The sequence below is a fragment of the Plectropomus leopardus genome, chromosome 12 (assembly GCF_008729295.1).
Source record: "Plectropomus leopardus isolate mb chromosome 12, YSFRI_Pleo_2.0, whole genome shotgun sequence".
Lineage (NCBI taxonomy): Eukaryota > Metazoa > Chordata > Actinopteri > Perciformes > Serranidae > Plectropomus > Plectropomus leopardus.
The window spans coordinates 33,844,562-33,867,956 of NC_056474.1; the positions used below are offsets into that span (position 1 = coordinate 33,844,562).

At 40.1% G+C, this 23,395-nt stretch overlaps 1 pseudogene; it reads left to right on the forward strand.

Annotated features, from left to right (window-relative positions):
• The window catches only part of LOC121951860, a 71,304-nt pseudogene that overhangs the window by 34,439 nt on the left and 13,470 nt on the right, over positions 1-23,395 (forward strand).

Consider the following 23,395-nt stretch of genomic DNA (forward strand, 5'->3'; position numbering starts at 1 on the left):
GGTAGGTGTGAAATTAGTAATTGCTCTCTATGATGATGTTGAGAGAGATGATAACAGTCTCATGCATATGTTGAAAGGGAGTTGTCCAAAGGCAAGATCACAGCATCGGCGCAACCAGGACCAGACCACAATCAGGGCGAGCGGGGGGCACAGAATCAGTACTAGTAACAGTGCTAGAGGCCAAGGTAATGCCATCTAGAGAAATTACATTGTTGGAAAAGGAGCTTCTGAGGTGTTTTGGGCCACCTCAAAAACAGTTGAGTTTAGCTGGGATTAAGGATGTAATATTTAGCAGTGTGGTTCCAAATCCAGCCAAAGGTAGAAAATGGAACCCAAGAGCGGCAGTTCAGGACGCAGAGTCTGTGCTTAGGTGTGCATATAGTAGGTAATGTTCAATTTGGCCGAGGAAGCTTGGGGCTTGGGCCAGGCAAACCGGTGTGGAATACAGCAGGCCCCAAGGGAAGAAAGCTGGTAGTGGAACAGGTACGTAGGCAGGAGGAGACTGTAAAGGGTGCTAAGGGAGTGGTTCAGGCTAAGCAGGGACAGTGGTTGGATTGGAAAAGTGTAGAGAGGAGGAAGCTTAGCTGGAGGCACCTGTGGAGTATGGAGGAGAGCCGCATTAGATTCCTGATACACATATGATGTGTTGCCAACCCCCCAGAACTTAAAGGTCTGGGTAAATGACGACCCATCATGTCCATTGTGTATAGGTACTGGCATATTTTGTCAAGCTGCAAAATGAGTTTATCACAGGGCCAGTATACGTGGCGACATACAGTAATCAGGTATTGAGAAGCTTAGCTGCAGGTATTGAGGGGAGAAGAAGACAGGTGAATTCAGGAGGTTTTAAAAAAAAAACAGTCCAGATGTCCAGTTTTTGAGTGAGGGGGAGAGACATAGTGGCAATAAGTTAGGGAGGAGGCAGGGGTGTGGTTGCCATGAAAGAGCTTGTGATTGGGAAATGCAGGTAGATTTAGGAGGAAAGCTTGTTATTCCCCAGGAGTCTGTACTAATTTGAGGCCTGACATAGTGCTGTGGTCTGTGAGTCAATGGATCGTTTATTTCATTGAGCCAACAGTCCCTTGGGAACCCTCAGTAGAAGGAAGACAGTGATGGAAATGTCAGATGAGGCAATTAAATCCAGTCAGTGGATTTGGATTGGGAGAAACAATGGTAGTTGATAGGTGGAGAGATCCACCAATCAGTCCTCTGAAAATCCAGGACGTCTGAGGGTATGTAGGATTTGGAGTGGCCTGTTTGAGGCTCTTTGTGTGAGACCATGCTGCCACCCAAGTAAGTGTCCTTGCTAAATCTGCCAATTTATCTTTATTTCCCTTAGCTTGAGCCTTGTATGTGAGTTGTAGTATATAAGCAAGTGTGATGCATGTGCTAGGGAAGGTAGCATCGACACAGTCACTACCTGGAGCTCGCATAAATGGAGCCTGGGTCTGTTGAAGGTGGCTTTGCTGTTTGGGCTGTGATAGCCATGTAATTGCCAGCCTAGTTAGCATAGCTATCTCAGCTTAGCCTCCTGGGGGATAACCATGTGTTAGCTTAGCTTATATGGAAAATATATAATTACACAGTATAAATATGAGTGATGTGGTTATGACATATATGGTTATGTTGACATATTTTCTATGGTAAAGGAGCAGGTTGCTGTTTATTACTTCCAAGAACAGTCATATCCTTATTCATTCTTTATAATGTAATGATTCTTATGATTTACTCACTGCTGTCATCTTTATCACTTTCAAAGGGACAGAAGGACATTAGTGATTGCAAACCGGCAGCACAGTGGGTCAGTGGACTAGCAGCACCAGCAGCAGTTTATAGACATATAAATATGTATTTTATTTATCTTTGTCTTTCTACTACCTTACTAACTGCAGTTAATTTATTTAATTAATATCTAATGAACTCCGAAACATAAATAGCACATCAAGCAGTTGGTATGTGCCCTTTCTTGTTTCGTTGTGAAAATCTATTTTTCATGTCCACAGCTTGCTTCTTAAAATCCTTGAGAAAGAATGACAGATTTTTCTTAAAGAAAAAAAAAACTAGACACCTGCAACCACTCATGTGTGGTTGTATGACTCTCCACAGAGAGTAATATTGTACAGTAGCTTATTTTGTTCAAATAAAAGCTAACAGCTAATATGCTATGTATAACACTTTTAAAGTAACTTGCCCAGCAGTTTATATTATATAGTCAGTAGAATTACCTCAGTAATTAATATAAAATGAAATATAATAGGCTAACAGATAAGTATGATTCCCTATTGCTGGAACTATGTGAAACATTATCTTGTTAAGTTTTCAGTTCCACAAAGGTCCACTCAGCACTAATCCGCAGCATCCATCCTCCATCACATAGCATTAAATGACTTACCCTGTGATTTCATGCAGGTTTTTCAACTTCCCTCCCCTTGTCATCAGTGGAAAATCAGCTGCGCTGTAACATAATATAAGCAGATGGTGTCAACAGACCCTTCCCTGAGCTACCACCTTATTGTGGTGGAGGGGTTTGCGTGTCCCAGTGATCCTAGGAGCTTAGTTGTCAGGGGCTTTATGCCCCTGGTAGGGTCACCTATGGCAAACAGGTCCTAGGGGGGACCAGACAAAGTGTAGTTCACCAGACCCTTATGAAGAATTAGATGAATGGTGCAGAGTTTCCCTTACCCGGATGCGGGTCACCGGGCCCCCCCCCCTGGAGCCAGGCCTGGGGGTGGGGCTCGATGGCGAGCGCCTGGTGGCCGGGCCTTTACCCATGTAGTCCGGCCGGGCACAGCCCGAAGAGGTGACATGGGACCTTCTGCCTATGGGCTCACCACCCGTAGGAGGGGCCATAGGGGTTGGGTGCAGTGTGAGTTGGGCGGCAGCCGAAGGCGGAGACCTTGGTGGTCCGATCCTCGGCTGCAGAAGCTAGCTCTGGGGATGTGGAATGTCACCTCTCTGGCGGGGAAGGAGCCTGAGCTGGTGCGCAAGGTTGAGATTGAGAAGTTCCGACTAGATATAGTCGGCCTTACCTCGACACACAGCGTGGGCTCCGGAACCAGTCTTCTCGAGAGGGGTTGGACTCTCTATCACACTGGAGTTGCCACTGGTAAGAGGCGCCTGGCAGGGGTGGCAATACTTATTGCCCCCCGGCTTGGTGCCTGTACGTTGGAGTTTACCCCGGTGAACGAGAGGGTAGCCTCCCTCCGCCTTCGGGTGGGGGGATGGATCCTGACTGTTGTTTGTGCCTATGGTCCAAACAGCAGTTCAGAGTATCCACCCTTTTTGGAGTCCTTAGAGGGGGTGCTGGAGAGTGCTCTTCCTGGGGACTCCCTCGTTCTGCTGGGGGACTTCAACGCTCATGTTGGCAACGACAGTGAGACCTGGAGGGGCGTGATCGGGAGGAATGGCCCCCCCAATCTGAACGCGAGTGGTGTTTTGTGTTTTGTTATTGGACTTCTGTGCTCGCCACAGATTGTCCATAACGAACACCATGTTCAAGTTTAAGGGTGTCCATGTGCGCACTTGGCATCAGGACACCCTAGGCCGCAGTTTGATGATCGACTTTGTAGTCGTATCGTCGACCGTATGTCCTGGACACTTGGGTGAAGAGAGGGGCGGACCTGTCAACCAATCACCACCTGGTGGTGAGCTGGCTTCGATGGTCGGGGAGGATGCCGGTCAGACCTGGCAGACCCAAATGCATTGTGAGGGCCTGCTGGGAACGTCTGGCAGAGTCTCCCGTCAGAAGAAGCTTCAACCCCCACCTCCGGGAGAGCTTCAACCATGTCCCGAGGGAGGCGGGGAACATTGAGTCCGAGTGGGCCATGTTCCGTTCCGCACTGTTGCCTCACAGCAAGAGGGTCCCTGGTTTGAAACCCGGTTAGAACTGGGTTCGGTCCATGGGCGGGGGCCCTTCTGTGCAGAGTTTGCATGTTCTCCCCTTGTCTGCGTGGGTTCTCTGGGAAGCCAGGTCTCCAGCTTCCTCCCACAGTCCAAAGACATGCAGCTCAGGTTGATTGGTGACTCTAAATTTCTCTTCGGTGTACCCCACCTTCTGCCCGATGACAGCTGGGATTGGCTCCAACCGAGGACAAGCGGTTACAGAAAATGACTGACTGACTGTTATAGTCTTCACCATCCAAAAGGGAACTTCTATTAGAAGTCATTTTAAAAATACCAAAATGGAATTGAAAATTGACTTTTGAGGTCTTCTTTCACAATATTACAGCAAATGTGTTTTTTATAATTTTTTAAAGAAACTGCCAAGAAGGGACTTGCAGCCTTAAGCAACGTCTGTCTATCACAGAGGGGACCTCCATATACTGCAGTCAAACTGTCTATCCCTGTACTCTCACCTATTGAGTGTTTCTTTTCCACAAAAACTTCATTTGTATCATTTAAAACGGATAAACTTTAATGCTATCAATATATCAACATTTTTTGTGATAAAAATATTACAGAAATTATACTTGCCAAAGCAAACCATACCTTTTAAAGACGGCTCCCATCATCCTGTGGATTCCGTTTTATTTTATTTATTTTGTATTTACTGTTAATAACTTGTTGGTTTCTTTGTTGTATATATTTAATCCGTCAATGTAAAAAGTCAACAGAGAAGAAAGGGAAATAGTATTTCAGTATTGCTAAAAATTCAGAAAAATAAATGTAAAAAAGAGTAACAATATACACAAAATTATCAGCAATATAATTATTTCTTGTTAGTTTTAATTAATCACTGTAAAGTGATTTAACACAAGACTGTAAAGCTGTTTACTTCCAAAAGAAAGAAAACTACAAATAAAGCAGAATAAATTCTTACATAAAATGATCAGCAGTAAGATTATTTCTTTTCAGGTGTAATTAATTGAAATTATGTAACATCAGACTTTGACTAGACACTTAAAATTTTTGAACCCCCAAAAACTTACCTGACCAGTTTTCACGAGTACTAAAAGTCAATCAAGTATTCAATATACTTGTGTTCTCAGTCTGTACTTAAAGCAACTTGTTTGTCGGTGTACATTACAGAAGAAGGTCCACACTTGTGTAGGATATAATGACATGAGTCCACAGTTGCATTTACTGTCAGTGGTTTTCAGTGTCCCCAAGCTCATTTTGTAATATCCTACTGTCATGTTGGTATTTAATGCAGTGCAGCTTCTAGGTCAAAGGTCATGGCCATTTTTGTTGGTTTTTAGCCTTGTTCCTGTCATACAGAGATTTCTCAAGGTTCTGTGAATGTTTTGATGCTATTACCGATTGCAGATAGTTAATGGGTTTGAACATCAAATATCTTGATTTTGGGATGTATTCCAATGTATTCACAATGAACAGTTTTACAGGGATGGATGAAACAGCTGTGCTTATAAGTTTATTTTAGCATTATCTAATCTAGACCCCATTCAAAGACGTTTGGGCACCCCAGAACTTAGCTTTCATTATTATTATTGTTATTATTTTATTTAATTTTGTTTCTTTCGGTTGGTTATTTTTTTAAGACTACAATCTGTAACACATAAAGTTGTAAATTAGTTTGCAAATAGAGGGCTGACAAATTATGCAGCATTGTCACAGTGGCACAGAGAGTGTGCATGAAGTGAAAGGAACAGAATGAATAGCACAGTAAGTTCACACTGCCACTCAGCTTTACAGGTCTTTACATTTCAGTATTCTCAACTGGAACAATTATTAAGCACTTAAAATGTAACTGTTATGTTAGTGTTTTTGATGAGCATTGAAATGGTGATGAGCCACCAACACCTCATCTCAGAACCACCACAACAGAATACACATCTATGAGTAGGCCTTCAGATGTTGACTTTTGCTTGGAATTTTGTACACTTAAAAAACAAAAAGAAAAAGTTTGTCCACACTCCATTTCCCTTTATAACAGTTACATTTTTAAGTATCTGAATAATGGATTCAACATTTCAGCATTTTTCAAAAGTGGAAACAATTGCATTTTAAAATAAGTTCTTCTAAATACTGACATTTTAAAAATCTCTTTCTACCACAATTTATAGTGTATTGTGCATAACAATTCAATGGCACTAATGAAAAGACCTACAGTATTTGTTGCTATATATATATATATATATATATATATATATATATATATATATATATATATATATATATATATATATATATATATATATATATATATATTGCATATGTTTAACCCAGGACAGGGGATTAAGCCATGTCTCGGTCAGTCTAAATCAGATACAACATTTGGACATCAAGTTAGCAACCCTGAAGCCTAATGTGTAATGTCCTAATGACCAGCATCAGGTAGAAGAAGCCATCCCCCGCACTGCAGAGAATCAAGGCCCGACAGATTTTTACAGACTGACTTGCACAGAATCAAACCCATCACCCACTGCAGGTCACTCACTTCTCAGTGTCAGCAGTCTCCACTGTTCAAAACTACGCAACATCACAATTGTATTCTATGAAATAACAGATGTAATTACTATGTCATTAAATATGTTCAAAGAATTAAATAATAGTACATAATAGTACAAGTTTTGTAAAATTCAGTAGTCAAAGTTGTGGAAATTTGAGTGGAGAGTTGTATGCCTACTCTGTACACTTTTGGGGTGTTCTTCCCAATAATCTAGGGCTGTTGCACCAACCAAGATAAGCAGTGTGCGCTACTTGTTTAACCCAGGACAGGGAAATGTCAGTCAGTTTAAATCAAATACAACATCTTGGAAATGAGAAGTATGCACCCCTGAAGCTCAATGTGTAATGCCTTGACGACTATTGTCAGCTAGAAGAAGCCATCCCCTACACTGCAGAGAATCAAGACCTGACGGATTTTCACAGACTGACTTGTACAGAATCAAACCCCTCACCCACTGCAGGTTACTCACTTCTCAGTGACAGCAGTCTCCACCGTTCAACATTCAAAGTTAGGATCTGAGAATCATATGGGTGCTGGTCACTCCACCTCTTCAGTTTAGAGGAAATTACATATTTTTGTACATTTCATAAACTGAAGGCTCATTAAGTATATAAATATATCTACAACACTATTTGTGTGAATGTAATATAGTCAGATTGCTTATTTAATAATGTACAAAGCCACTGAATCAATGTACATACATCATAGAGAGATGAACAACAATTTTTCACACAAAAATGAATACTCAACCTCCTTTAGGGATGCATTTTACTCCATAAATGTGCTGGTAATTTTTCATGTCAGTATCATCTTTTCTAAGCTGGCAATACTTAAGTATAAGAATCACTAATAACTTGTTAACTGACTGTTAATTTCACTTTTGTCAACACTCCTTGATAACTATTGAATAAGTTGCAAGTGCTCATGGTAATATATTGTTAAACTGTTAATAAATACCATGTAGTGGATCTTGAAATATTATTTAGGAGGACATTATAAAGTTGCAATTGCTGTTTTAAATCTTTAAAGTCTCTTAATAAATGGTTTGTTTCTAAGCACTTTGTAAAGCATGCATACACGTTGGCCCTCCATTAAATGTTTTTTTATAGGTTACAAAAGTATTTATCATTTTTTTATCTATGTTCAAACTCATGTATGACCAAACCTTTAAATCTTGAGCTACATCACTGCAGCTCAAATGAAAAGGGTGGAGGAGGGGAAAAATGGACTGCATAAATTCAACATTACAAATCAATAACGAAACCAATGTTTCAAAACTACAATAACCCACCATGTTCGTCTTTGGCTCGATGTTGCATCTTGACATTGTAGTTCTGTTTCCTAAATATGTTTAACATGATGATCAGACGATCAGGGCACAAATATGTACTCTTTTCACAGATCACCTATAGAATATTTAATGGAGCCAAATTATTTTTACATGATGCAATAAATTATCATTGAAGTTTCAACTATCTACATAATGTTTGTAGATGCTTTACAAAGTATCTATTTGAGCTTTTAGTATTGTTTCACCCCTATGATTGAAACCAAACCTTTTATTATGATTAGAACAATGAAATGTTAACTTGAGGCAAAAACCTATGTGACATCACTATGGTATACAATGAAATAACCAATGTAATTATTAGGTGATTAAATATGTTAAAATATTTAAATATCCATTAAAGTACAACTTTTGTAAAAAATCAGTACTCAGGCTAGTGGAAATTAGACTGGAGAATTATATGCCCACTCTGTACACTTTTGGGGTGTTCTTCCCAATAATCCAGGGTTGTTGTACCAGTCAAGATAAGCACTTGTTCAACCCAGGACAGGGGGCAGACTCATGTCTCAGGCAGTCTGAACTGGATGCAACATTCTGGCTATGATAAATTAGCAACTCTGAAGCTTAATGTGGAAAGGCCTATTTACCATCGTCAACTATAAAGAAACCACCCCCCACACTGCAGAAAATCAAGGACTGACAGAGCTGCACACACTGACTCCACCCTCTCCAAGTCACTAATTTCTCAGAGGCAACCTTAAAGGCATATAAGTGCTGGACACTCATGAACTGAAAACCCATTAAAAAAAAAAAGAAAAAAAAAACAAAAACTGTATAATAATAATAAATCACTGTGCTCACTGCAGCATGCACACAGAGAGATGGCAAATCATTTAATCCCACACAAAGGAGTAGTCAAACTTCATTGAAGATACATTTACTCCATAAATGTGCTGGTAATTTTGCATGTCAGTAAACTCATTAAAAAATTCACAGTTCCCCCTCCTACAACTGAAGACTTTCTAGGTAGTACAGTAGACAATCTGTTGTAAATCTCATAACATGAGTTTTTCATTTTACCTCTGGAACTCATCTTATTTTGATGATAGTTCTGCAGTTTTTGTATTGTTTGCTGTTTTGTTTTTCTTTTTGAGATGTAGGCACGTGTATATTTGTCTGTCTAATACAGATTCAAGATTTATAAAAACCATTGGAGAAATGGTAAAACAAAACAAAACAAGGAACCAAGTCTAATTTTGTACAGACCAAGAGGGGACAAAGAGTGGACTGACTCTTGTTCTTTTGAATTTAAAGTTCCAAAAAAAAGTCAACATATTCATAGATCTGCATTCTGACATGATGGTTCTGAGATGAGCTGTTGGTGGCTCATCACTATTTCAATGCACATTAAAAGCATTAATATACCAGTTAGACTATAAGTGTTAAGAGAAATGCTTTAGTGGATAATACTGGGATGGAAAGACCTATAAACATCAATACCAAGCTGAGTATAAATGTGAACTTAATGTAGCATTCGTTTTGTGCCTTTCACTTTATCCAAACTCTCGGTGCCATTGTGATGATGCTATATAATTTGTGAACCCTCAAATTTGTCTTTTTATTTGCCAATTAATGTATACATTCATGTGACAGACTGTAGTTATCACAAAAAAACAAGAGACACTTTAGTTCAAGTATGCTTTCTCATGACATTAATACAGGCAATTGGGGGAAAAATCCAGCATAGCCAAAAGTACTGCCAAAAACCTAAGAACTTTGAAAAGTTTGTTGCAGCAGTTGAACAGAGGGTTTTGGAGGTTAATCAGTCCTCTAACTGACTTATCCCTGTATCTGAGACAAACAGATGACTCACAAAACCTCCTATATTATAAATACCATTAAGGACTGTTGGTTGCTGACAATTAATATCAAGAAAGAGTACTTAAGTGTTTCTGTTGTTCTATTCATTTATATCATGATTGGTTTTCAATGTGTTTTCAAATTAAAAACTTTTTGAGGTGCACAAATTAAAAAAGCAATGTACGAAAAAACTAAAGATTTCTAATGCCAATTTCCTACAAAATTAACACTATAACATAAAATATTATATTTATATTAGATTATATTCTTTGAAAATATAATGCATCTTACTTCTTTTTCTTATTTCTTTGTTATTCATCCATACTGAAGTGTGAATGTTGCTCCATCCTATCTAAGAGGGAACTTGTTCCATTATGTATCAGCCAACAATGGACTCATACCACTTTATACCACTCAAGTCTTGACCTCTTTTCTGTCACGTGGAGCAATAAATAAAATGGATTCGTGATGTATGAATTTAGATGAAGGCACACATACATTGGATTTCATAACGTTGCAAGTTTTTGGGGACTGAGCTAATTTCAAGGTTAAGTTAAATTCTCCTTTTTTTAACAAATTTTCTTCTGTTCATCATCATCATTATCATTATTATCATTATTATCATTATTATTATTGTTATTATTATTATTATTATTATTATTGCCAAAGCCTTATTGTAAAACAATGTCAAGCTCTAAAATGATTAAGCCATCTGCTGAAGCTGACCCTTAATTTGTTACAAAATCTTAATAACAAAACATAGTTGAGGAATAAATATTAAATTATTTAGGTGAGTTTCTTTTTGTATAAGTCTTATCAATTGTGCTTATTTATTCTTTACATGGTGGAGTATGAATGTCACTCCATGCTGTCTAAGAGGGAACTTGTGTGACGATGTACCAGCCAACAGTGGACTCATGTTGTTATATCCTTTTCTGATGTTAGATCATTTTATATAATTAAACCTAAAAATAAATAATCGGACTGCTGACCATTTCATGTAAAATTTTATTCTGCTTGGTTTATAGTTAGAGTTTTCTTTCTTTTTTAAAGCCCTAAAATAAAAATTTCTCTCCCTTTGTATAGCCCTTTATTTTAACACATTATGGAGCGTAAAACTTAAGATATCATTTAAAGCTAACCTTTCTATTTTAAAACAAAAAAAAAAGATAACAAATAATTTTTCAGAAGTCTAGTTTCTGCATTAACCCTATAATGTCATTTGTATCATATTTGATACATTACGTTTTGTGACCTCGATGTCATCCACATTAACATTACTGAAGCCTGTTTAATGGCCCATCTGCAGTCTAAAAGACTGCTGGGGACTGTAAGCCATTCACTCTGGAGAGGAGTGTTAAAAGCGACATATGTGAATGGGTCGCTCAAATACCTGCTCCAACCAGTAAGGAGAGCTCTGGACATGGATATTAACACTCATACACATTTAGGTCCCCTCTTCGCAAATTTTGAAAAATGTTACCAGAGGCCTTAACACATGATTTTAAGATAACTTAGAGCATGACCAAGTGGGGACCTAAAAAATGTCCCCTGTTGGTTTTGCAGTTCCCTGTTGGTGACTGTGTAACGAAGCTTAGGTCCACTGTTATATGTGTGCTCGATGCACACACACATACTGGTATGTATGTTTTGTAGGGACAAAATTTTTAAACATCACTTGCGGGGACCACCCTTTCTAAAGGTTCTACAGATCTGAAGAAAATTAGGTGAAAAAGCAATTTCTTACTGAGCCTATAGACACCTTTAAACCTTTGAAATGATTAACTACTGGTTTCCCCACGCTTTATGGGGACTTCCTGAAAAACCACTGGGGACCAACCAGCCAACAGGGGACATCATTTTCATAATTTATGCATAATTTGCATACTTCACACAGATACTTATGTCAATACCGGGGACATTTTCTTTACATTTATGTGGCAAATAATGCAGTTTTGTATGAAGTAAATTTTGAGTTAATAACATTAAAAATGGTACAATTGTACATCTGATACAGTTAACAAAAGAGGTAGAAAATGTGTACATCCATGAGAAATTGAGAAAGGTGCTAGACCCATACAAGGTTCCAGTAAAAAACAGACAAAAGTCTGCACTCTTCATATTCTTCAGACTAAAGAAGAGCATGTAGCTCAAAACGTTACTTGTGAGTAGCTCAATAAAAGCTGCAAGGGGAGGTGAAGTGTGTAGACTTTTCTCTGTTTTTGCTTGTACATCTGATACAGTTCAAATTTTAGAAACCTTAGATGTTCATAGATTCTGAGGCCCTCTTGACCTCTGACCAATCTGGGTGTTGTACTGTCACATCTGGCGGGACTCTCTGTGCCAAGATGACTTAAAACATAATCAAGAAACCAGCGTTTGTTTGTTTGAGGTCAGTGCTAGCACTACTGCCCTTTGTGTCTGAGGTGGTATCTGGAATACATTCATCTTCATCTCCACTGATTGACATAGTATCATACAGTTCTCAGTTTTCCAGAAATGTGTCTTTCATCTAAAGATTATTTAATAAGGTTATTTAGACATATGCAATTTAAACTAAACACATCACAGTAAATAATGTACTGTATGAAATTTTGTGGGACATTTCTACAGAGTTCATTCAGCCACTTAATTGAGAACTTACTATGATGCTTTTTGTCCATTTTAATCTTGGGAAAATACTTTCATTTTCAATCCTTTACAGCCTGTAAAAAGAAGCAGCATCTTGATTCATTAAACTGTAAGCAATAAAACATATGTAATTACAAAACAAATTGGTGTATGAAGCCAAATTTTTCCTAAACATTCTGTAAAATAATTTTTGTTTACAAAGTATAAAATATGGAAACTCCTCTTCTCCTAGATGGTGCCTTTGCCCTCATGTTGTCCTTGGGGTCAATCTGACCCCAAATAAAAAAATTTGCTATTAAAATATGTTTTCTATAATTATGTAAACAAGGTCTATTGGCCCTAATTAGGAAAAATGAAAAATAATTAGGAATATGTCCATGTCCATGTCTCTTTTTCTTTCTATACTTCACTCAGAATTGTGATGTCATAAGTATGATTTATTTTACATACATTTTGATTCATTTTCACAAATACATGAGTGTTTATTTAGTGATGTTGCTGTAGTAAGCTTTACTGTTGCTTTGTTAATTTAAAAAAAAAATCTGGTTCTAAATTTATTCTTTTAGATAGATTAATTTTAGTAAAAAAAATTCAGAGAGAGTAATTATCTTACCTTTCACTGCATTAATGAACTTAATCTTCAGTTTCCACATTTTGTCAGTTTTCAAACCAACATGGGGACAGGCACCTTTAAGAGGACTGAACCTTGGTGGCATTTTAAACTTTTGAGAAATAAATAAAAATTGCTTCAGTTCTGAGAAAAATACGTGCTGTATTTTATACTGTGCTATGCCAGCTCATTTCCTGTTACATCCAGCCTAAACGTAGATATAAAATGTTAATTTTATCACTTAGTGATGTAAATAGGGATGCACTTAAGATGAGGACGATTGCAGAATTAACCCTGTCCACTACAAATAGGATAAAACTGTAAACATAGGGTTGCAGCCTTCTCAAGTACTAGTCCTTTCAACCTTCACCTCACATATAGCTCATATTTTCTTTTCTTGATGATAAATTCTTGTACAAAATCATTCAGAACACACCTTTTAGATTGATGGTATCAGTTTGTATGCAGTCCACAAATTTTGTTAATCATGATCCAATTAAAATGTTGTACAGGTGATCTATGATTATGTTGCTAAATACTTAAAATCAGTATATTGTTAATATTAAAAACAACATTGCTGTATTGTATGTATCCAGTTTATAATATGAATAAAGGGTATTTTAATCAGATTAACAAATATCACCATAGGCCACACAGCAGATGTTCTGTTAATAGAATGGGCCTATTAACATCAAAATTTCAAGTTCAGTAGAAATTAAATGTTCCAAAATGTTTTAATGTTTAGTCACCTCTAAATCAATCAGCTGTTAGACCAGATGAGAGCCAGGTGTTTTTCATCATTACCTGGGTCTTAATAGGCTCATTAGAGTTTAGCCAGCCAGAGCTGTACACAATTGATGCCATTTTGATTTTTGTCTGACTTGTTTCTGACTTGCTCTGATGTCATGCATACATAGGATACAATGATTTCAGTTGGCTGCAATTTCTGGAGCCAGGTGCTGCTGTTGCTCTCCAATGACTGCAAACACCTAGATGTCACCTGATCTAATAGCTGATTGGTTTACATGTTGACTCAATAATAATATGCCTTTTTTTATTTTTCGAAAATGTTTTTGTTTTTTTTTTGAGAATTTACGCAAATTGAAGGTTGATCCTTGAACAGAAATCACAGCTCACCTGTGGAGCGCTTTAATAGGCTGCATGTCATAACAGTCAAAGAGTCTGGTGATAGTTTAATGAATCAGAATCAGATATAATGGGATTTAAACATTTCTGTGACTTTTTGTAGCTTACAGACTGATGGCTGCTGGAAAACTGTCTGACTAGACTGCAGCTTTATGTCTCTGCTCTGCTGCCACCTGTGCTCGTTCACTTATCATGCGCAGTTCATCTCCAACCTGGCTCTTAAAAACCGTCAGCTAGTGTCATACGTACTCCACAAAAGAATGGAGTCAGAGCAAGTTCTTGACATCGATCTTTCACTAAGATGAAAGATTTGGAACCATCACTGAGCGATACAAAAACCTACTGCTGAGTGATGTGCTTGCCAGCGCTGATATGATATACTTGTGTTGTGACAGGTATAGTGGACCCAGCCTTAAGTCAGCTGAGTAATAACAGAGGTTTGCCTAATCAAAACCAGCCAAAGTATATGACAGTCAGCAGTACACAGCTCCCATATTAAAAGTTTTTACAGTGTCAGCTAACAAAGCTAACCTTCTGGGCTTCCTTTGTGAGACATGTTGGGACAATGAGCAACTGGAGCCTTTTCTTGGCCCAACTTATCTCTTTCTGTATGGTGGATTCAAAGACAAGACAAAGAGTGTGGTGCTTACAGAAGGGTATGTTATGGATGTTCCTGCTCTGGAATCTACACAGCAGAAGGCTGACACTAGGATAATACTACACAACCTCTACATTGTCCAGAATGAAGGAGCTGCTGGAGTTGTCATACATGCCAATGACACCATCATCATTACCATGTACCTGTACTATAGTGCAACCCACCTCAGTGATCTACCAGATCTGTGGGTGAGAACAGCCCAGAATGCATACCTGCCTATACATTAAATGGTTGCGGCACAGGGACTTTCGCAGTGCTATGCCATGCCCTTCATCCACAGTCTGAGTGATAGAGATATATCCATATTTATCCATATTTCAGTGGAAAGTAGGCATGGTTTAAGAGCAGTATGAACCTGGACATACCTGTACTTGAGGAGCTGGGTGAAAACCCCGCTGATGCCACAACAGATGACTTCCTCAACCAGGCACAATACCTCACCATAGCAGTGTTCACAAGCTGCTATGGTGACTTTGAGGATTCTGATGTGTGCAAACTGAGAGTATACAGGTTCCTGAACAACGATAATGCATTACTCCTACACCTAAAAAGGGCTTCTCTCGCACCCATCATTGACAAGAACACTCACATCGCCAAACCAAGAATTCCCTTTTCCGCAGAATTTGGGTGGCCTCTGGATTATGGAAATGCAGTTCTAGTTCCATCTTGGGTCGTTTTCACACATAACAGTTCAGAGACTCGGTTTGATTGGGGAAGGTGAAATTACAACATTGTTGCAATTCAAGTTGGTTTGGTTTGCTTTCACACTGCACTTTGTCAAACGAGCCAAGAGTAATAAACATGAGACATTATCCATACAGGGCTGACGTGCTGACGTACTGCGGGTAAGCGTGTTACATCACTTCCGGTGTATCTTGTCTGTGTCTCTGGTAGCGTCTCTGAGCTGCTCCTACGAGCGATCCTCAGCTAATCTTCTAACTTGTTCCTTACTTCGGCTGCTCTTATCTATCTGTGACTGAAAACTCACATAAGTTTTACTTAATCACTCACAGCTGTCTCCTCCTCTCAGCGGTTTTTCCTGTGTATTCACAACCGCTCTCTCACTGTTAGCCGGTTAGCTTCGTTAGCATTAGCTCTGGTTAGCTGGTTCTCCCTGCTCCTCTCCCTCTTCTGCTCTCTCCTGCTCAGTGTGTCAGATGTTTAGTTACTCCTCTGCCTCCTTCAGTGTTAGTGGTACCTGTAACAAGTGTAGTTTATTTTCTGTGCTGGAGGCGAGGCTTAGCGATCTGGAAGCGCGGCTCCGCACCGTGGATAATCCCTCTGTAGCTGCGATAGCTAGCGAGCCCCCTGTAGCCGGTGCGGACCGACATAGCGTAGCCTCTGCTAGCCGTCCCCCGGCAACCCCTGTTCAGCCGGGAGGCTGGGTGACTGTCCGAGCGAAGCATAGTAAGCCGAAGCCCGCGGTACACCACCCACCCCCCCTTCACGTTTCAAATAAGTATGCCCCTCTCAACCACACACCGACCGAGGACACAACCCTGGTCATTGGTAGCTCTATTTTGCGAAACGTGAAGTTAGTGACACCAGCGGCCATAGTCAAATGTATCCCTGGGGCCAGAGCGGGCGACGTCGAGTCAAATTTGAAGCTGCTGGCTAAGGCTAAACGTAAATACAGTAAGATTGTTATTCACGTTGGCGGCAATGACACCCGGTTACGTCAATCGGAGGTCACTAAAATTAACATAGAGTCGGTGTGTGAGTACGCCAAGACGATGTCGGACACCGTAATCTTCTCTGGACCCCTCCCCAATGTGACCAGTGATGACATGTTTAGCCGCATGTCAGCACTCAACCGCTGGTTGTCGTGGTGGTGTCCAGCAAATGATGTGGGCTTCGTTAATAATTGGCGCTCCTTTTGGGGTAAACCTGGTCTTATCCGGAGGGACGGCATCCATCCCACTTTGGATGGAGCCTCTCCTCTCTAAGAATCTGGCCGATTTTATTAGAGGCCCAAAGCCATGACAAACCAGAGTTGGGACCAGGTTTCAGAGTCGCAGTCTTACACGCTTCTCTGAGCTTCCTCTAGCACAGTCACACACCCATAATGTAAATGTTATAAAAACAGTGTCTGTCCCCCGACCACTTCATTTGTTTAAAGCTAAAATAAATAAAAGGGGAGTTGTACAAGAAAATCTCATAAAAATTAACTCATCTCCTGTCATACAGCATCATAACAGGAGAATTAAATGCGGACTCTTGAACGTTAGATCCTTATCAACCAAGGCTCATTTAGTCACTGATTTAATATTGGATAACCATATTGATTTATTATGCCTCACTGAGACCTGGCTTTGTCCTGAAGAGTACGTTAGCCTGAATGAATCCACTCCTCTTGGTCATATAAATAGTCACGTTGCGCGGGACACTGGCCGAGGAGGGGGAGTCGCTGCTATTTTTGATTCAAGCTTAGCAATTCACACTAAGGCCAAGTTAAACTATAATTCATTTGAAAGCCTTTTTCTTAGTCTTTCTCACCCATCCTGGAAAACTCTACAGCCAATTCTATTTGTCATAGTGTACCGCACCCCCGGCCCATACTCTGAATTTCTATCTGAGTTCTCTGAGCTTATATCAAGTTTAGTGCTCAAATCAGACAAAATTATTATCGTAGGGGATTTTAACATTCACATGGATGTTAATAGTGATAGCCTTAGTTCTGCTTTCTCCACACTTTTGGATTCAATAGGCTTCAGTCAGTGTGTACATAAACCCACCCACCGCTACAATCACACCCTCGATTTAGTCCTTGCATACGGCATTGATATTGCAGATTTATTAGTCTTTCCTGAGATTCCTGCTCTGTCAGACCATTATTTGATAAGTTTTAATTTTTTATTACTTGACTACAAGCCTCTCAGTAAGAGCTACTCTTCTAGATGTCTATCTGAGTCAGCAGTGGCTAAATTTAAGAAACTAATTCCCTCTGCTTTGACATCATTACCATGTCTTACAACTCCTGAGCACACTACTACTAACTTAAGTCATTCCCAAATTGACTGTCTCATCGATAATGCTACTGGCTCACTGCGATCAGCTCTCGACACTGTTGCACCCTTCAAGAAGAAAATAATGAAACAAAAAAAATTAGCCCCATGGTTTAACCTCCAGATTCGCAAATTGAAACAAACATCGCGAAAATTTGAAAGACATTGGCGTTCGACCAAACTGGAAGAGTCCCGTTTAGTCTGGCTGGACAGTCTTAAAGTCTATAAGAAGGCCCTCCGCCATGCCAGGGCAAACTATTATTCATCACTAATTGAGGAAAACAAAAACAATCCCAGGTTTCTTTTCAACACTGTAGCCAGGTTGACTCAGAGTCACAGCTCTATAGAGCCCTGTATTCCTTCAGCCCTAAGCAGTGACGACTTTATGAATTTCTTTAATAATAAAATCATAACTATTCGAGATAAAATCCATCACCTCTTACCCTCAACTGACCTGACCCCGAACTCAGATAGCCTGATTATGGCAGCAAGGCCCGAAATTTATCTAGACCATTTCTCCCCCATTGACCTTCATCAACTCTATACTTTGGTTTCTGCATCTAAGCCATCAACATGCCTACTAGACCCCACCCCAACTAAGCTCCTTAAGGAAGTTTTACCTTTATTAGACAACTTTTTATTAGATATAATCAACACGTCTTTATTGACAGGTTATGTACCCCAGTCTTTTAAAGTAGCTGTCATTAAACCTCTTCTAAAGAAGCCCACTCTCGATCCTGAGATTTTAGCTAACTATAGACCGATATCTAATCTCCCCTTTATTTCTAAAATCCTTGAGAGAGTGGTTGCTCATCAGCTCTGTGACTTTCTCCGAGACAACACTTTATTCGAGGACTTTCAGTCAGGCTTTAGAGTTCATCATAGCACAGAGACGGCACTAGTAAAAATTAATAACGACTTATTTATCGCTTCTGACACAGGTCTGGTCTCTGTTTTAATCCTATTAGATCTCAGTGCTGCATTTGACACCAGTGACCATCAAATCTTACTGCACAGACTTGAAACCTCAATTGGCCTTAAAGGAACGTCACTAGCCTGGTTTAAGTCATACTTATCAGATCGTTCCCAATTTGTTCACATCAATGATCAACCCTCCGCACATACAAAGGTCTGCTTTGGAGTGCCACAAGGTTCGGTGCTTGGACCAATCCTTTTCACTTTATATATGCTTCCTCTAGGCAACATAATTAGAAAACATTCCTTAAATTTCCATTGTTATGCTGATGATACGCAATTATATCTATCTATGAAACCAGATGAAACTGATCAGCTATCTAGACTTCAAACATGTCTTAAGGATGTAAAAGCCTGGATGAGCCGTAATTTCCTGATGTTGAATTCAGACAAAACTGAAGTTATTGTTCTTGGCCCAAAACACCTCAGAAGCTCCTTTTCCAACAATTTAATTTCTCTAGATGGCATTACCTTGGCCTCTAGCACAACTGTAAGGAACCTCGGAGTTTTATTTGACCAGGATTTATCCTTTGCCTCCCATATAAAACAAACTTCAAGGACGGCTTTCTTTCACTTGCGTAACATCGCAAAAATTAGACATATCCTATCCCAAACAGATGCTGAAAAATTAGTACATGCATTTGTCACCTCTAGGCTGGATTACTGTAATTCCCTATTATTTGGTTGCCCCAACAAATCTCTGGTGCAGAACGCTGCTGCTCGTGTTTTAACGGGAAGCAAGAAAAGGGATCATATTTCTCCTGTTTTAGCTCCTCTGCACTGGCTCCCTGTGAAATCCAGGATTGAATTTAAAATCCTCCTCCTTACTTACAAAGCTCTAAATAGTCAGGCTCCGTCTTATCTGTCACAGCTCATAGTTCCTTACCAACCCTCAAGATCACTGCGCTCTGATAACGCAGGGTTACTTGTGGTTCCCAAAATTTCCAAAAGTAGGTTAGGAACCAGAGCCTTCAGCTACCATGCTCCTCTCCTATGGAACCATCTTCCATTTTCGGTCAGGGAGGCAGACACCGTTTCAACTTTTAAGTGTAGAGCATTAAGACCTTCCTCTTTGATAAAGCTTATAATTAGGGCTGGCTCAGGCTGCCTGGACCAGCCCATAGTTAGGCTGACATAGGTTTAACCTGCCGGGGGACTTCCCCTGATATGCTGAGCTCCTTTCCTTCTCTCAATGCCGCCATCAGAAATCATGCATGTCTGTTAACTGCATTGCCATGTACAAGCTTAGCTTAGCTCTGTGATAGCCATGTGGTACTCTCACTACCTGGGGCTCACGATTACAGAGCCTGGGTCTGTTGAACTGCACTACGCTAATCCTGTTGCCTCTCGGTAGCATTCCTGCTCCCTTGTTTCCTAGTTTCCCTGGATCCTGGCCGTAACCTTGACTGTGCCTGACCGTGGTGATAGCTGTGCTGATGCTGCGACCCTGCCTTTGGTTGTGCTCGTGCTGTGGCTGTACTGATTCTGTGCCCCCCGCTCGCCCTGATCGTGGTCTGGTCCTGGTTGCGCCGACGCTGTGATCTTGCCTTTGGACAACTCCCTTTCACATATGCATGAGACTGTTATCATCTCTCTCAACATCATCATAGAGAGCAATTACTAATTTCACACCTACCATTATTGTAATATGACATGCATCTGTTTCTATTATTGCTGCCCCCCCCCTCTCTCTTTCTCTTTCCTTTTTTGCCATGATTGTATTTCATTTGCTATTTACGACATCTATTGCTCGTCTGTCCGTCCTGGAAGAGGGATCCCTCACTATCCTCTACCGCTCTTCCTGAGGTTTCTTCCTCTTTTTTTTCCCAGTTAAAGGGGTTCTTTTTGGGGAGTTTTTCCTTGGGTGATGTGAGGGTCTGAGGGCAGAGGGATGTCGTACACTGTAAAGCCCTCTGAGGCAAACCATGTTTTGTGATAATGGTCTATATAAATAAAACTGACTTGACTTAAAACTGACTTGACTTGAGACTCTGCTGATTGACAAGTGACTGTTGATTGGACAGTTTTTGCATTAGTCATCATGCATCATCAGGACCCAAGTGGGGAAATCAAATGATGTGACTGACAGAAGTTAATGCAGCACTTTAATGCTTATAGAGAGCTAATTTTTATGTTCTTTGTTGTCAAAGAGCTCATAAAGAAATGATGAAACTGATTGTAAGCATTATTAGGGAGCTATTTTTAGACTGCACATTGATCATCAGATTATCAGGGCCGCTGATCATAATTGCTTCATTGTCATGCTCACACATTATAGAAGAAAAATCACAAAATCTATAAACTCTGCATACACGTTCTACTACAGTAAAAATATAAAAACAGTTTTTTTTCAGCAGCTGCTGGAGGCTCTACAGATCAAGTCATTATAATCAAGTCATTATATGAGGGCTTATGAGTGAGTTCTGCAGTGACACTGATGACAGAGAGGCCAGTTAAACATTGCTGTCCTATTGTTTTAATAAGTCAAGTCAATTTTATTGATAGAGCCCATTATCACAAAACATGGTTTGCCTCAGACGGCTTTACAGTGTACGACATCCCTCTGCCCTTAGACCCTCACATCACCCAAGGAAAAACTCCCGAAAAAGAACCCCTGTAACAGGGAAAAAAAAGGAAGAAACCTCAGGAAGAGCGGTAAAGGATGATGAGGGTACCCTCTTCCAGGACGGACAGATGAGCAATAGATGTTGTAAATAACAAATGAAATACAATCATGGCAAAAAAGGAAAGAGAAAGAGAGAGGGGGAGAGAGGGGGAGAGAGGGGAAGAGAGGCACGGCAATAATAGAAACAGATACATGTCATATTACAATAACGGTAGTTGTGAAATTATTAATTGCACTCTATGATGATGTTGAGGGTGATGATAACAGTCTCATGCATATGCTGATAGGGAGGTGTCCAAAGGCAAGATCACAACATCGGCACAACCAGGACCAGACCACGATCAGGGCGAGCGGGGGGCACAGTATCAGTACAGCCACAGCACGAGCACAACCAAAGGCAGGGTCGCAGCATCAGCACAGCTATCACTGCGGTCAGGCACAGTCAAGGTTACGGCCAGGATCCAGGAAAACTAGAAAACAAGGGAGCAGGAATGCTCCTGAGAGGCAACAGGATTAGCGTAGTGCAATTCAACAGACCCAGGCTCTGTGATCGCAACCCCCAGGTAGTGAGAGTACCACATGGCTATCACAGATGTTAGGCTAAGCTAACCTACTGAGGCTAAGCTAAGCTTGCAAATGGCAATGCAGTTGACAGATATGCATGATTTTCCAATGGCAGCATTGAGAGAAGGAAAAGGAGCTCAGCGTATCAGAGGAAGTCCCCCGGCAGGTTAAACCTATGTCAGCCTTACTATGGGCTGGTCCAGGCAACCTGAGCCAGCCCTAATTATAAGCTTTGTCAAAGAGGAAGGTCTTAAGTCTACCCTTAAAAGTTGAAACGGTGTCTGCCTCCCTGACCGAAACTAAAAGATGGTTCCATAGGAGAGGAGCATGGTAGCTGAAGGCTCTGGTTCCTATCCTACTTTTGGAAACTTTGGGAACCACAAGTAACCCTGCATTTTCAGAGTGCAGTGATCTTGAGGGTTGGTAAGGAACTATGAGCTGTGACAGATAAGACGGAGCCTGACTATTTAGAGCTTTGTAAGTAAGGAGGAGGATTTTAAATTCAATCCTGGATTTCACAGGGAGCCAGTGCAGAGAAGCGAAAACAGGGGAAATATGATCCCTTTTCTTGCTTTCCATTAAAACACAGCAGCATTCTGCACCAGTTGGAGAGATCTAAGAGATTTGTTGGGGCAACCAAATAATAGGAAGTTACAGTAATCCAGCCTAGAGGTGACAAATGCATGTACTAATTTTTCAGCATCTGTTTGGGAGAGGATATGTCAAATTTTTGCGATGTTACGCAAGTGAAAGAAAGCCGTCCTTGAAGTTTGTTTTATATGGGAGGCAAAAGATAAATCTTGATCAAAGAAAACTCCGAGGTTCTGTACAGTTGTGCTAGAGGCCAAGGTAATGCCATCTAGAGAAATTACATTGTTGGAAAAGGAGCTTCTGAGGTGTTTTGGGCCAAGAACAATAACTTCAGTTTTGTCTGAATTCAGCATCAGCAAATTACGGCTCATCCAGGCTTTTACATCCTTAAGACATGTTTGAAATCCAGATAGGTGATCAGTTTGTCTGTCTGGTTTCATAGATAGATATAATTGCGTATCATCAGCATAACAATGGAAATTTATAGAGTGTTTTCTAATTATGTTACCTAGAGGAAGCATATATAAAATAAAAAGGATTGGTCCAAGCACCGAACCTTGTGGTACTCAAAGCAGACCTTAGTATGTGCGGAGGGTTGATCATTGATGTGAACAAATTGGGAACGATCTGATAAGTATGACTTAAACCAGGCCTGTGACATTCCTTTAGGGCCAATTAAGTTTTCAAGTCTGTGCAGTAAGATTTGATGGTCAATGGTGTCAAATGCGGCACTGAGATCTAATAGGATTAAAACAGAGACCAGACCCGTGTCAGAAGCGATAAATAAGTCGTTATTAATTTTGCAAGTGCCGTCTCTGTACTATGATGAACTCTGAAGCCTGACTGAAAGTCCTCAAATAAACTGTTGTCTTGGAGAAAGTCACAGAGTTGATGAGCAACCACTCTCAAGGATTTTAGAAATAAAGGGGAGATTAGATATCGGTCTATAGTTAGCTAAAATCTCAGGATCAAGAGTGGGCTTCTTTAGAAGAGGTTTAATGACAGCTACTTTAAAAGACTGGGGTACATAGC